The sequence below is a fragment of the Bos javanicus genome, chromosome 18, assembly GCF_032452875.1.
Source record: "Bos javanicus breed banteng chromosome 18, ARS-OSU_banteng_1.0, whole genome shotgun sequence".
NCBI lineage: Eukaryota > Metazoa > Chordata > Mammalia > Artiodactyla > Bovidae > Bos > Bos javanicus.
The window spans coordinates 27,113,562-27,122,770 of record NC_083885.1 but is presented as its reverse complement, the minus strand read 5'-3'; the positions used below and the strand labels follow the sequence as shown (position 1 = coordinate 27,122,770).

General features: G+C 40.6%; 1 non-coding gene across 1 annotated transcript; it reads right to left on the bottom strand.

The window, feature by feature from the left end:
* Positions 1-5,159: 5,159 nt before the first annotated feature.
* On the bottom strand, positions 5,160-5,231 carry TRNAW-CCA (transfer RNA tryptophan (anticodon CCA)). Its single transcript has one exon. It is a non-coding gene; the product is annotated as a tRNA-Trp (tRNA).
* Between the last annotated feature and the right edge of the window lie 3,978 nt (positions 5,232-9,209).

Here is a 9,209-nt window from a genome sequence, read left to right as displayed (position 1 = left end):
TTTGGTCACAGAAAGCTTTGAGAATCTCCATCAGTTAGAAGTCTTTCTTTTATGGAGGGAGGTGGCCAATGGAAGGAATGGGCAGATTATTGCCTACTGGACAATAAAGGCAGAAGAGTCATGTCTTCTTATAGAACCACCAAAACAGCTTTTAGAAAAGAGAGTGTATTTTCCCCCTGTCGTGCAGACTTTTGAACTTGCTGAGGAGCCCAACTGTTTAGCCTGTGTAGAGGCTGAAATATCAGCAGCTTCGAATGACAATGAAGTTACAATTGGAAAGGGCATTAAAATGGGAACCACTTGAAGCAAGTGGCAAAGGGAAATCAATCAGCGTTGTTATTTTTTGCTTCTCCTGGAGAGCTAGCAAGGCCATGCATGAAGACAGTGGCAAAAATTTGCCTTTGAAAAATCTCACTGTAATTATCTGTCTAATGGCATAGTGTAACTCCCATTCACGGAAAGGGCAAAATCACCTCTGGGTGTCAGGTCCTACATTTCATGATGACTATTAATCATTATAATGGCTCTAATACCACTGAGCATCTGTCTTGTGCTTTGGCTTTTATACTGCGTTTTTAGACATTACATCATGGAGAAGCTGTGTGGCAGAGTGGAAGAGGCCAGAGACAGTGGATGGTAGACTGATTTCAATTCAACTCTGCTATGCAAGCCTAGGAGCCTTAAGCAAATTTCCTAATGTCCCTATGATTCCTTGGCTGGAAAGTGAGCATGAAAATCATATGATACAGTATGAGTTGTAGATAATGTCTAAGTTGTTGTTGCTGTTGTTCAGTTCCTCAGTTGTGTCCAACTCTTTGTGACACCATGGACTGTAGCCCACCAGGCTCCTCTGTCCATGGGATTGTCCAGGCAAGAATACCGGAGTGGGTTGCCACTTCCTTCACCAGGGGATCTTCCCAACCCAAGGATCGAACTTGTGTCTCTTGCATTGACAGGTGGATTCTTTAGCACTGAGCCACCAGGGAAGCCCACATAATGTCTATAAGGTACCTGCAACATATTAGGTGCTCAATAAAGAAGGACCATTACTATTACTAGTATTGTCAGAGTTCACTCTGAAGTTAGACAGGGTATATATAAAATATTCAAAAATAAACATGAAGAAACTGGTTTCTGTAGTATAAGTAGTATTTGCCTCAGATAACATAGATCGCTAGTAAAACTATCAGAATTCCAATATAGGACTCTCATGTCCTAGTCCTGAGTCCTTAGAAAATCAACATCCTGAATGCCCTTTTCCATTAGAAGTATATTGACAGTAAGAACAGTTGTTGTAAGAGAAGGAGGACATAGTTCTTCATCCACCTTTCATATATGAATATGTATTTTTATGTTTTAGGGTAAATAAGCATACTACATACTCCAAAACAGGTCCAATTTCCATGTATTAGTACACCATTTATCCCAACACTGACCTTAAACTTACTATATCTGTATAAACCACTCTGACAGAGAAACACACACAAAAATAATGGGGGTGGCAGGGAGGAGAGTGCATTGGGTTTAAGCCCTTTGGTTCACCTGGGAGAAATTTTGTTTAGAAGAAAAATTATCTATCAAATTACACCCTTTGTTTTCCATGGAGTGTTGGGCCAAATTAAGCCTTATAGTATAGTATGCTCTAGAAATGAGTGCTATCCTGCGAAGCTAAATGCCATACATTGCATTTTCCCTCAGCTAAATAACATTTCTTTGGTTTCTAATGATATCAGTAAATTGAATAACTGAAATTGCAAACACAGGCGATAGGGTGGAGTGAGGGGTTGGGAAGAAGCTACTAAGGATCTTGTTAAATTATTGATTCACAAAGTCCACAGATAGCAAATCATTATTTTGTTACCTGATGGATCTACTGGTCTTGCACAACAAAAGATCTGTTAAGCAGCAGGATTGATGCTTTAAATTGGGAAACAGTATATCAATAAAGGTCACTGTGACAGTATGACTTATTCAAATACAGTGCTACTGCAAGCAGTCAGTTTTCACATCCCTGGATAAATGGCAGGTATTTTTATATGTGTTTAGCTTCCTCACAGAAACCTTGTTTGAAACGTTTCATTATTTACTGCTGCTTTTTAGAAATGAAAGGAACCAATTTATTTATCTGTCATGATCATTTCTAACTATAGGGACCTATAGCAATAATCAATTGGCTAATAAAATACTTAATTGACGAAGTGCTTGTTGTGATGGGCCAAAAGCACAGACAGTGCAGAAGCAGAGAACGGGAGCTTAATTAAAATGGGGCTGGCCATCCCTAATGAAATTCTGCCGTGTAGATAGAAATTAATGTTAGAAAGACATCTGCATTTATTCTTATATTGCAGAGTGGAAGCAAATTAGAGTAGCCCAATTAGTAGGTCTTTGTCTTAATGTTGTCTACATAGGGGCGCTTGTGGTTAGCACAGCAGTTATAAGAAATTCCAAAAATCACTGTTTCTCAAACTATGAGAATCCATACATCTCACATTCTAATTTGATATATGAAATATAAACTGGGACAGATTAGCTAATATTCTAATTTTTTATAATGATTTTTTTATTAGATAGATGGAGATGATGTGTTAAGGCCTGGTGTGGCAAAACTTGTGTGCATGAAACATTTTTCAAATTTACTTTTTTCAATAAAACGGGAGTGAAAGTCACTCAGTCATGTCACGCTCTTTGCGACCCCATGCCAGAATACTGGGGTGGGTTCAGTTCAGCTCAGTTCAGTTCAGTTGCTCAGTTGTGTCTGACTTTTTGTGACCCCATGAATCACAGCATGTCAAGCCTCCCTGTCCATCACCAACTCCCAGAGTCCACCCAAACCAATGTCCATTGAGTCAGTGATGCCATCCAACCATCTCATCCTCTGCCGTCCCCCTCTCCTCCTGCCCTCAATCTTTCCCAGAATCAGGGTCTTATTCAGTGAGTCAGCTCTTTGCATCATGTGGCCAAAGTATTGGTGTTTCAGCTGATCTCCTTTAGGATGGACTGGTTGGATCTCCTTGCAGTCCAAGGGACTCTCAAGAGTCTTCTCCAACACCATAGTTCAAAAGCATCAATTCTTCAATGCTCAGCTTTCTTTATAGTCCAACTCTCACATCCATACATGACCACTGGAAAATCCATGACTTGACTAGATGGACCTTTGTTGGCAAAGTAATGTCTCTGCTTTTGAATATGCTGTCTAGGTTGGTCATAACTTTCCTTCCAAGGAGTAAGTATCTTTTAATTTCATGGCTGCAATCACCATCTGCAGTGATTCTGGAGCCCAGAAAAATAAAGTCATCCACTTTTTCCACTGTTTCCCTATCTATTTGCCATGAAGTGATGGGACCGGATGCCATGATGTTGGTTTTCTGAATATTGAGCTTTAAGCCAACCTTTTCACTTTCCTCTTTCACTTTCATCAAGAGGCTCTTTAGTTCTTCACTTTCTGCCATAAGGGAGGTGTCACCTGCATATCTGAGGTTACTGATATTTCTCCTGGCAATCTTGATTCCAGCTTGTGTTTCTTCCAGCCCAGCGTTTCTCATGATGTACTCTACATATAAGTTAAATAAGCAGGGTGACAATATACAGCCTTGATGTACTCCTTTTCCTATTTGGAACCAGTCTGTTGTTCCATGTCCAGTTCTAACTGTTGCCTCCTGACCTGCATACAGGTTTCTCAAGAGGCAGGTCAGGTGGTCTGGTATTCCCATCTCTTTCAGAATTTTCCACAGTTTATTGTGATCCACACAGTCAAAGGCTTTGGCATAGTCAATAAAGCAGAAATAGATGTTTTTCTGGAACTCTCTTGCTTTTTCGATGATCCAGCGGATGTTGGCAACTTGATCTCTGGTTCCTCTGCCTTTTCTAAATCCAGCTTGAACATCAGGAAGTTCACGTTTCATGTATTGCTGAAGCCTGGCTTGGAGAATTTTAAGCATCACTTTACTAGCGTGTGAGATGAGTGCAATTGTGCAGCAGTTTGAGCATTCTTTGGCATTGCCTTTCTTTGGGATTGGAATGAAAACTGACCTTTTCCAGTCCTGTGGCCACTGCTGAGTTTTCCAAACTTGCTGGCATATTGAGTGCAGCCCTTTCACAGCATCATCTTTCAGGATTTGAAATAGCTCAACTGGAATTCCATCACCTCCACTAGCTTTGTTCATAGTGATGCTGTCTAAGGCCCGCTTGACTTCACATTCCAGGATGTCTGGCTCTAGGTGAGTGATCACACCATCATGGTTATCTGGGTTGTGAAGATCTTTTTTGTATAGTTCTTCTGTGTATTTTTGCCACCTCTTCTTAATATCTTTTGCTTCTGTTAGATCCCTACCATTTCTGTCCTTTATTGAGCCCATCTTTGCATAAAATGTTCCTTTGGTATCTCTGATTTTCTTGAAGAGATCCCTAGTCTTTCCCATTCTATTGTTTTCCTCTATTTCTTTGCATTGATCACTGAGGAAGGCTTTCTTATCTCTCCTTGCTATTCTTTGGAACTCTGCATTCAAATGGGTATATCTTTCCTTTTCGCTTCCCTTCTTTTCACAGCTATTTGTAAGGCCTCCTCAGACAGCCATTTTGCTTTTTTGCATTTCTTTTTCTTGGGGATGGTCTTGATTACTGTTTCCTGTACAGTGTCATGAACCTCCATCCATAGTTCATCAGGCACTCTATCTACAGATCTAGTCCCTTAAATCTATTTCTCACTTCCACTGTATAGTCATAAGCGATTTGATTTAGGTCATACCTGAATGGTGTAGTGGTTTTCTCCACTTTCTTCAATTTCAGTCTGAATTTGGCTGCTCCCCGCCACTGCCCCTGACCTTGAGCATGGGGTAGCTCCTCCCGGCTTCTGCCCCTGACCTCGGACGTGGGGCAGCTCCTCTAGGCCGCGCTTGTGTGACTGGGGTGGGAATCCTTTCCCTTCTCCAGGGCATCTTCCCAACCCCGGTATTGAATTCAGGTCTGCTGCATTGCAGGCAGATTCTTTACCAGCTGAGCCACAAGGAAAGCCCAAATATACTGGAGTGGGTGAAAGTGAAAGTGAAGTCATGTCCGACTCTTTGCGACCCCGTGGACTGTAGCCTACCAGGCTCCTCCATCCATGAGATTCTCCAGGCAAGAATACTAGAGTGGGTTGCCATTTCCTTCTCCAGGGTATCTTCCCAACCCAGGGATCGAACCCAGGTCTCCTGCATTGGAGGCAGACGCTTTAACCTCTGAGCCACCAGGGAAGCCTGAGAACTGGAGTGGGTAGCCTACCCCTTCTCCAGTGGATCTTCCTGACCTAGGAATCGAGCCAGGGTCTCCTGAGAGGAATTGCAGGAGGATTCTTTACTAAATGAGCAATCAGAGAAGCCAAATAAAAATGGGAGAACATCCACAAATGACAGCTAAACTTGGCTCTTCATACATTATCAGCCATATTATGGTAATACGAGTGATTTTTTTCCCTATAAATGTAAAAACTCTAATTTATCAGAGGAAAAAGGAATTCTTTCTGGTTTTTTTTTTAACCATGTCTGTAACTTTTGAATTTTTAAAATCAGTTTTGCTACGGTAAAATTGACATACGATAAGTCTCACCAATTATGGTGTAAAACTTGAGGTTTTTTTTTACCAGCACTATTGAGGTATCATTGACATACAGTTAGCTGCAAATATTTAAAATGTACATTTGGATAAGTACACTCCTCTGAAACCATCACCACAATCAAGATAAATAGAGCAACCACAAAAAAACTTCCTTATCCCTTTTGTAATCACACTTACAAGCCCCCAGTCCACTCCACCACATGCTTAGTCAACTATCAATCTACTGCACATCGGTTTGTTGAGGCACATCTTGGAGAAATTGTAGGTTCCGTTCCACATCACTGCCATTATGTGAATATCTCACTAAAGCAATTCAGTTCAGTTCAGCTCGGCCCCTAGTCATGTCAGACTCTGCAACCCCGTGGACTGCAGCACGCCAGGCCTCCCTGTCCATCACCAACTCCCAGAGTTTACTCAAACTCATGTCCATTGAGTCAGTGATGCCATCCAACCATCTCATCCTCTGTCATCCCCTTCTCCTCCCGCCTTCCATCTCTCCCAGCATCAGGGTCTTTTCAAATGAGTCAGTTCTTCGCATCAGGTGGCCAAAGTATTAGAGCTTCAGCATCAGTCCTTTCAATGAATATTCCAGAATAAAGCAAGTCACATGAATTTGGGGGATTTCCCAATGCGTATAGGGGTTTCCCTGGTACCTCAAATGGTAAAGAATCTGCCTGAAATGCTGGAGACCTGGGTTCGATCCCTGGGTTGGGAAGATCCCCTGGAAAAGGGAATGGCTACCCAAGTATTCTTGCCTGGAGAATCCCATGGACTGTAGCCTGCCAGGCTCCTCTGTCCATAGATTGCAAGAGTCAGACACGACCTAGCAACTAAACCACCACCACCACCAGTATTCTTGTCTGCAGAACTCCAAGGCCAAAGGAGCCTGGTGGGCTACAGTCCATGGGGTCACAAAGAGTCGGAAACAACTGAGCGACTAACACTTTCTTTCACTTTCAGTGCATATAAGTTATGTTTACACTATACTATAGTCTATTAAGTGTGCAATACCATTACATCTTTAAAAATTTACATACTTTAAATTGAAAATAACCAAAAACTGCTATTATCTGACAACAGACGGTTGCCATAAATCTTCTATTTATAAAAACTGCAATAAAGCAGTTATTGCAAAATGCAATAAAGCAAAACACAATAAAACAAGATATGCTTGTATTTCTAGAATCTGAAATGACTAAAATCATATGGTATGTAATCTTAGGCTCCTTTCACAACATGCGGTGGTTTATTCGCTAAGTCATGTCTGACAACATAATTTATTTTTAGATTCACCTATGTTGCAAGGAGATCCAACCAGTGCATCCTAAAGGAGATCACTCCTGGGTGTTCATTGGAAGGACTGATGTTGAAGCTGAAACTCCAATACTTTGGCCACCTGATGCAAAGAGTTGAGTCATTTGAAAAGACCCTGATGCTGGGAAAGATTGAGGGCAGGAGGAGAAGGAGACGACAGAGGATGAGATGGTTGGATGGCATCACCGACTCCATGGACATGGGTTTGGGTGGACCCTGGGAGTTGGTGATGGACAGGGAGGCCTGCCGTGCTGTGATTCATGGGGTCGCAAAGAGTCGAACACGACTGAGTGACTGAACTGCACCGATGTTGTCGCATGCATTAGTACTTCATGCACTCATTTCTTTTCATTGTTGCATAGTTTCTCATTTTATGGACCATATTTTTCATTCACCTGAATGGGATTTTGGTTTGCTTTGAAGATTTTGACTATTACAAGTAAAACTGCTATAACATTTGAGAGTAAGTCTTTCAATGGATCCACACTTTGATTTCTCCTGAGAAAATATGTAGGAATGAAATGTCTGAGTAATGTAGAAGGTACGTGTTTAATAATGTTAAAAGCTGTCAAACTGTTTTCCAATGTGGTTGTACCACTGTAATTTTACATTCCCACCACACATTACAGGAGATCCATTGCCTACCTTTTTATCAACATTTGTGGTGTAGCATCTTATAGTGGTTCTAGTTCTCTAATAATTAATATTTAACATCTTTTTTTTTAATTTTATTTAATTTTTAAACTTTACATAATTGTATTAGTTTTGCCAAATATCAAAATGAATCCACCACAGGTATACATGTGTTCCCCATCCTGAACCCTCCTCCCTCCTCCCTCCCCATACCATCCCTCTGGGTCGTCCCAGTGCACTAGCCCCAAGCGTCCAGTATCGTGCATCGAACCTGGACTGGCATCTCGTTTCATACATGATATTTTACATGTTTCAATGCCATTCTCCCAAATCTTCCCACCCTCTCCCTCTCCCACAGAGTCCATAAGACTGTTCTATACATCACGTCTCTTTTGCTGTCTCGTTCACAGGGTTATTGTTACCATCTTTCTAAATTCCATATATATGCGTTAGTATACTGTATTGGTGTTTTTCCTTCTGGCTTACTTCACTCTGTATAATAGGCTCCAGTTTCGTCCACCTCATTAGAACTGATTCAAATGTATTCTTTTTAATGGCTGAGTAATACTCCATTGTGTATATGTACCACAGCTTTCTTTATCCATTCATCTGCTGATGGTCATCTAGGTTGCTTCCATGTCCTGGCTATTATAAACAGTGCTGCAATGAACACTGGGGTACACGTATTGAACATCTTTTCATGTAATTATTTGATATATGTATATCTACTTTGGTGAAGAGTCTGTTTAATTTTTCCCATTTTTATTGAGTTGTTTTGGTATTACTTAGTTCTTGAGAATTCTTTGTATATCCTGGATACAATTCCTTTTTTATCTCTTCATTATCTTCATGATGTCTTCAAAGAGAAAAAGCTTTTAATATTAATAAAGTCAAAATTATAATTTTTTTAATTTTATGGAACATAATTTTCATGGTGCACTAGCCAATCTTTTCCTGACCTAAGGTCACAAGATTTCCTCCTATCTTTTTTTCTAGAAATTCTATCATTTTCAATTTTTCACTTAAATATATGATCTATTTGTTATTAGCTTTTGTACTTGGTGGAATGTGTGTGGACCATTGTCAAAAATAAATTGACCATATGTGTATGGGTCTATTTCTAGATTATATTCTCCTCAGGTAATCTATTTATCTATTAAAATGGCAGCATCATACTGTCTTCATTATTGTATTTTATAATAAATGTTAAAGCCAGGAAGTAAAAAGTCTCCAAACATCATTTATCTTCAAAATTCCTTCAAATAATTTTTGACATTTTTATTTAAATTTGAGAATCTGTATATCAATTTCTTGGAGAAGGCAATGGCACCCCACTCCAGTACTCTTGCCTGGAAAATCTCATGGATGGAGGAGCCTGGTAGGCTGTAGTCCCTGGGGTCGCTAAGAGTCGGACACGACTGAGCGACTTCCCTTTCACTTTTCACTTTCATGCATTGGAGAAGGAAATGGCAACCCACTCCAGTGTTCTTGCCTGGAGAATCCCAGGGACGGGGGAGCCTGGCGGGCCACTGTCTATGGGGTCGCACAAAGTCGGACACGATTGAAGTGACTTAGCAGCAGCAGCAGCATATCAATTTCTACCAAAAAAAAGACTCTGGGATTTTTATTAAGATTTCAATGAAGCTAGATCAATTTGGGAAAATTATCAC